Genomic DNA, 7266 nt, shown 5'->3' with positions numbered 1-7266 from the left:
TATTGTGTTTGAGATTAAATTATTCTTAAGAGTGGCAAGAATTGTTATGTCCACAGAGTTTCTTCTACCATATGTCTCAAAATTTCAAATTTTACAGTATAATGGGTAAGCTGTTGAGATTTTTTATTTTTTTTTTGTATTGAAATGATCCAAACAAAAAGTTGTTCAATGTGAAATGGCATCAAAAACAGACATGAAAACAGAAAAAAAAAATAGAAATGTATACCTCTTGAAACCAGTCTGACACATAAACACCTTGGGTTTGGTGTCCCCCTTACACGTGAAATCTGTTAGGAGCGTGCATGTTTTGGACCAGCCCCACTTTGATGAATTGTACAAAATGGTGAGAATTTTGTTATTTTCCAAAAATTAAGCTATATAGGAAATAAAAATAATATTTTGATGAATTAATAAATGAATCTAGAATTTGACCCCTATGTCACACATTGAGGTCCTATTTTATGGAAATAGCCATATTGTAGAAGAGGAATGGAATAAAAAATCAAGCCATACAAAAATTGGGGTTTTTCAAAAGCCCCTAAAGAAAAATCCTTTTGGAGGCGACTGTTCACTCAAGGATTGTCATGATACAGGGGGAATAGAGAACAGAGCAAATATCTGTTGGTTTAATGCCATGCTGCAGTGTATTTGTAATGTTCCTATTTTCAGAGAATACTTCCAACAAGATAAATGGGCTCTCAAAGAAACAGAAAATGTAATGAAAGATCGTTTAATGACTCTTTGCCCTCATAAAGCTACTCATTCACACAAAGTATAATAAGTACACGTTTGTAGTCTCTAATTTGAGATATTTGAGAGAGCATATGAAGTATCTGTGGAAAACTTTGTGTAACCGAGCGACTAATCTGAGACTAGCCGCTTGGTTATAACGTCTCCCCCCCCCCCACTCCTTGGCATCGTTATGTCTTCCATATTCTATCTAATGTTGACCATCCCTTCTTCGCGCTTTTATGTCACATGATTTAGAATTATATGCAAGTAGGTGACGAATATGCATTATACTCTCGTATACTCTATTGAAATATTTAGATGGGGTTACGATGTTTTATTGTATTTTATGCAAATGAATCTCAACCTGAGGAAACCCGTTCGGCGACTTCCCGCAGTCTGTCCGGCGATTTCAACCTCACAACATCTTGTTCTTGTCTCCTGTTTTTCAGGATCGAATCTACACAAACTTCTTAGTAACCATCATCGAAGCAGGGGTTACATTTCTGGCGTAGTCGGCAGGATTGGACGGACTGCAACGAGCCTGAGTAAGCAGGAGGCGCGATTATTGGGGGATAAGGGAGGACACACGACCGTGTCCCAACATACAAGAAACGCCGGACTCGGTGACTGGCTGGACTAACCAGAGGGGCGGCTGGACTGACCATAGGCCTGGCTGAGACTGAACAGAGGGGCAGCTTCACTGACAGACCATCAGAAGGCAACTCTACTTGTGGTCTCGTCATCAGTTCGACGTGATTTCCTTATTAGGAAGGTTATGTGAATATAGTAATCTTATTAAAATCAAAACTGTTTATTTTATTTCTTATTTGAAAACCCAAATTTTAGTTTGTTTTATGTATGAAGGAAATACTTGAAATAGCAGTCTACTCGTGCCCACATTATCTACGCCCCACTCAGTAAATTTTAATTAATTCTATTATAGATTTTGATAAATGTTGTTATAAATTTGTGCCACATTTTTAACCTTATTTTGTTTTGTTTATTGAACTAAAAGCGAGCCAAAATGACCACACGTGAGGGCGCCACACTATTCCCTTCCTGCGATGTGCCTATCGATTTCTCCTGACCGAGCCACGCCACCCCTACGCCGACGGCTTTTACGCAAGTGAGGGGTGTCCCGACTTTCAGCGGGCGTGACTCTAAAATAGGAGTGGAGGACTGGATACGGGATATGGGATACTTTTTAACGGCAACCCGAACACCAGCACCGTTGGAGTTTCCGTCAATCATACGAAACGTAAGCGGGGAGGCTCGACGTCTAATTTTGAATTTGCCCATCAACGAGCAAACACCGACTGGGGCATTCATCGAGCTGCGTCAGGAATACAGCAACGCCCTCGTGACGGATACATTCGCAACATTTTACGAAAGGACACAAAGGACGGGTGAGTCAGCCCAGTCCTTCGCGATCGCCCTCGAGTCCCTCCTAAGACGCATGGAAGTCGATCACCCACAAGCAATTACGCCGGCCCGGAGGGAAGGAGTCCTCGCCACACAATTTATGAGGGGCCTGAAAGACGAGGAGCTGAGGCCGAGGCTAGCTCCGATGCGACCACGAAATATGACATTCAGGGACGTCAGGGAAGAGGTTCGCATCATCCAGCGGGAAAGGCAGACAAAGGGGAGGAGGCAAGTTGGCACTTTCGCCCAGTAGCCCCAGCAACCCACACCAGGCCCCCAACTATTGGACGCTCAAGCTCAAATGAATCATATAACCCGGACCTCAGACAACGTGCTAAAACTGGTCAAGGGCATCGCAGACCGTCAAGAGACCACTGAAAGGAAGTTGACCAGTCTGGAGGACCGGGTAATGGCCCTCGAATCCCGCCAAACCGGACCTGCATCCCAGAACCGACCATCACGATAGTTGGCAGTGTGGAGAACCGGGCCACTGGCGGTCAAATTGCCCACACACCAGAATTCCCCACTCAAACGACATTACGCGAGGCAAGACCGACGCCCTTCACCATGCCCAGAATTTAAACTGGGAAGGCCCGCCCCGGATGTAAACGGATGCGCGGGCAAACAACAATCCACGTCACCTACCAAACCCACAGACTTACCAGTGATCGGTCCATCAAATTTAGATATTGTTTGCATCAACGGGAAGCCTTGCCCTACCCTCATTGATTCCGGATCCCAAGTTACAACAGTATCTTCGTCATTCGTCACGTCCCATCCAATTTTGTCCCGTGTCCCCCCTGAGCCCTCCCAGGTAGCGATAAATGGTGCAGGCGGCCATACACTTCCCCACTTAGGCGTCATTCACATTGATGACCCATTCCGCCTACCTTACCGCAGGATTCCCCCGGCTCAGTTCCATGAGGTGAGGCAACACATCCAGGAGATGGAAAGAGCAAGGGTTATCAAGAAAAGCAGCAGCCCGTACGCATCCCCAATTGTTGTGGTACAGAAAAAGGATGGCTCCATCAGGCTGTGCGTCGATAACAGATGACTCAATAGCAAGACCCGGAGAGACGCATTCCCAATACCGAGGATCGACGAGGCACTGGACGCCCCTGGTAAGGCCAAGTACTTTTCGACGCTAGACTTGACGAGAGGGTACTGGCAGGTCAAGGTAGCAGAGAAGGATCAGCCAAAGACTGCATTTACGACACCAATGGGCCTACATGAGTGCGTTCGAATGCCGTTTGGTCTCCAGAATGCCCCTGCCACATTCCAACGCTTGATGACCGCCTGCCTTGGGGAACACAATTTTGAATCGCTCTTGATATACCTAGACGACACGATTGTTTTCTCATCCACCTACGAGGAACATCTATGGAGATTTGAGTTGGTCTTCTAAGGACTCCGGAGGTTCGGACTGAAACTGGAACCAAGGAAATGCCACCTTTTTCGGGAAAAGGTTAGCTACCTTGGGCACGTCATCAGTGCCAAAGGAATCGAGACAGACCCAGAGAAAACGAAAGCAGTTTCGGAGTGGCCACGCCCAAAGAATGCCAGGGAGGTCAGACGCTTCCTTGGATTCACTGGGTACTATCGGCGCTTTGTCCAAGGATATTCAAAGATAGCCCGTCCCCTGTTTCAGCTGACTGAAGGTGGGAGCCGGAAGCGAAAATCTAGAAAGCCTCCCCCTCCCTTTGAATGGTGGGATGACTGTGAGCAGGCCTTCAACACACTCAAGATGACGCTAACCAATCCCCCGGTCCTTGGCTTCCCAGACTTCGAGCAGCCGTTTCAACTGGAAGTCGATGCCTCAGATACAGGACTGGGCGCCGTACTTAGCCAAACCCAGGGCGGCACCAAACGGGTCATCGCCTATGCGAGCAAGTCCCTAACCTCATCGGAAAAGAAGTACCCCGCCCAAAAGCTGGAATTTCTCGCACTGAAGTGGGCCGTGGTGGATAAGTTCCGGGAATACCTTCTTGGCCGGCACTTCCACGTCTTGACGGACAATAATCCCCTCCTCCACGTAACAAGTTCAGCAAAACTGGATGCCACTGGGCAGCACTGGGTATCGGCACTGGCAGACTACAATGTACGACTTCAGTGTGGAGTAACGAAGTGGAAGGACCAATGCTGCCGCAGACGCATTATCCCGACACCCAACCAACGACCCTGGACAAGAAACCCAAGAGCGTCATCTCCAAACCAAAGGGGTAGTGAGTGCTGTTTTTCGGGGCATTCAAACAGCGCAGACTGCGAATCTAGCCACGCCCCCACGACTCATGGCTAGCCTCCATGCACACACCGCAGGCACATCCTCCATCGTCCAAATTTCTCCTGTCCGGCGATTTCAACCTTACAACATCTTGTTCCTGTCTCCTGCTTTTCAGGCTTGACTCTACACGAACATTTAACCATCATCAAAGCAGGGGTTACATTTGAAAAGCATGGAACAAAAAAAAAAAGTTGATATGGATTGCCATGTCTTGGGGAAGTGGGGTGGAAGGGGTGAGTCGGATCTTGCCCGTATTAAAGCTGACGTGCCATCGCTGTTGCTGTGTCTAAACAGGAAGTACAGTGTAGCCACCTCCCTCTTCATGTTCACTTTTCAAATCTTGGATCCATGTGATATACATGTAAACTCCATCAACAAGAAAGTTGGGAGCCCGGGACACTACACACTGTATGCAAAAAAAAAAAAAAAAAAAAAAAAACGTGTGCGTTTGCAGTGTGCATGACATCATGCATGTTGATGTACAGCACACTAGCATGATTATGTTCAATTTTGTATAGCGCTTATTAAAAAGTAGCACTTTCTTAAATCTAAGATCTCGCAAATCATATCATCTGACACAGGGCAAGGTTTGTTTGATGATAGACGAGGATTTAAATGAGTTAATTGATCGTTCCTGATTCTTCTAACACTAAATGAAGAATCCAGGGTGCCATATGCGTTAATGAAAGACATCTAGTGGTGTTTGCTGGGGCATCTCTAGCTGAACAAACCTTCTTCATTGCTTTTAACATAAAATGACATAGATCTTTTTTTTGGTAGGTGTTATATAAAACAGGAAATGAGTGGGTTTGTTTGTTTTGTTTTTGTTTTGTTTTTCATTCATGCAATGGACACAATTATATTATTCTGCTCTCACCAAGGAAAACCAATCCATGAGTCATCAAAAGAAGATACGCGATGCAATAGATCATCTCAGGAAGCATGATTACGATTTCAGAGTGGTGTCTGATGAGATAGACAACGATCCTACAGTACATGATGTAACTGACAAAATCGACACTGCCACATTAATTGAAGGTTACTAGTTTGATACCATCCCATCACCTTCTAAAACGTATTTTCAGAACCTTGTTGCAAAATTAAAGAAGGAAATATCAATCCATGCAGCAAGAGACGATGACACGAACAATGCAAATGTGCACTATAACAAAGATTTCTTGATGAAAATCGTAAACAGTATGTTACCATCACGTGGTCAGGGGTGTTAATGGGGGATCTTCAAAGGTACACGAGAGGTGGTTCTGCCAAGAATTACATTGATCACAAAAGAGAGATTTCTGGGATGCCCCAAACAACTGGTAGACTATGGGAGTGCTTAAGAACATCCAGTTAGGAATCAAGATGATCAATCGAGTCCATGAATTTCTGTCAGAGTTGGAAAAAGATAGGAAAGGGATTCAAAGATGCTACAACGATGTAACGTCTGGGCGAAGAAAATCAAGAAACCTAAAGAGGTCAAAACAAATCGAACACAGCATAAATTGTCACAAAAAAAAATAACGTACATGTAAGTATAGAAGAGGAATTTCAAGAATGAAAAATCAGGCCACAAAAAAATTGGGTTTTTCAAAAGCCCCCAAAGAAAAGTCCTTTTGGACACGAAAGTTCTCTCAAGGATTGTCATGGTACACGGGGAATGGAGAACAGAGCAAATAATGAATAAAAACCAAATTTTGAACAAGATAATCGTAACACAGGAAGATACGCGATGCAATAGATCATCTCGGCAAGCATGATTAAAATTTGAGAGTGGTGTCTGATGAGATAGACGACTCTACAGTACTTGATGTAACTGACAAAACTAACACTGCCAGACTAACTGAAAGTGACTATTTTGATGGGATCCATCCCCTTTCAAAACGCGTTTTCAGAACCTTGTTGCAAAATCAGAGAAGGAAATATCCGTCCATGCAGCAATAGACGATGACAAGAGCAATGCAAACATGCACTATAACAAAGATTTCTTGATGAAAGTCGTCCACAGTTTATTACCATCATGTGTCCTATGGTCAGGGGTGTTAATTGGGGATCTTAAAAGGATCAAGAAAGGTGGTTCTGCCAAGAACTACGTTGATCACAAAAGAGAGATTTCTGGGATGCCCCGAACAATTGATAATGCGGAACAGAGGATGGGCGTGCTTAAGAACATCCAGTTAGGAACCAAGACGATCAATCGAGTCGATGAATTTCTGTCAGAGTTGGAAAGAGATATGAAAGGGATTCAAAGATGCTACGACCACATAATGTGTAGAATGTCTTGGTGAAGAAATCAAGAATCTTTAAAGAAAAGAGGTCAAAACAAATCGAACACAGCTTAGATTGGCAAAAAAAAAAATCTAACATAACCATAGAAGAAGAATGGAATAAAAAATCAGGCCACGCAAAAAATGGGGTTTTTCAAAAGCCCCTAAAGAAAAATCCTTTTGGACATGACAGTTCACTCAAGGATTGTCATGATACAGGGGGAAGAGAGAACAGAGCAAATATCTGTTGGTTTAATGCCGTGCTGCAGTGTATTTGTTAAGTTCCTATTTTCAGAGAATACTTCCAACAAGATAAATGGCCTCTAAAAGAAACAGGGAATGTAATGAAAGATGATCTCTTTCATGAACTCTTTGCCCTCATAAAGCTACTCATTCCTACAAAGGATAATTAGTAGAGTAGACCAACCCCCTCTGTAGCCACCTCTGCTGCAAAGACAAGTGAGGTCCTTGGTTGAGGAGATTTACCACAAAGCTGGCTGGGCTCGAGAAAAAGTTTTTTCGTAGTATTACCACAAACCTCTAGAAGGACAAAAACTTGATATTAAA

This window comes from Diadema antillarum, unplaced genomic scaffold, assembly GCF_040938485.1.
Source record: "Diadema antillarum isolate AM-2024a unplaced genomic scaffold, OU_Dant_1.0 scf00000196, whole genome shotgun sequence".
NCBI lineage: Eukaryota > Metazoa > Echinodermata > Echinoidea > Diadematoida > Diadematidae > Diadema > Diadema antillarum.
This window is presented reverse-complemented; position numbering follows the sequence as displayed.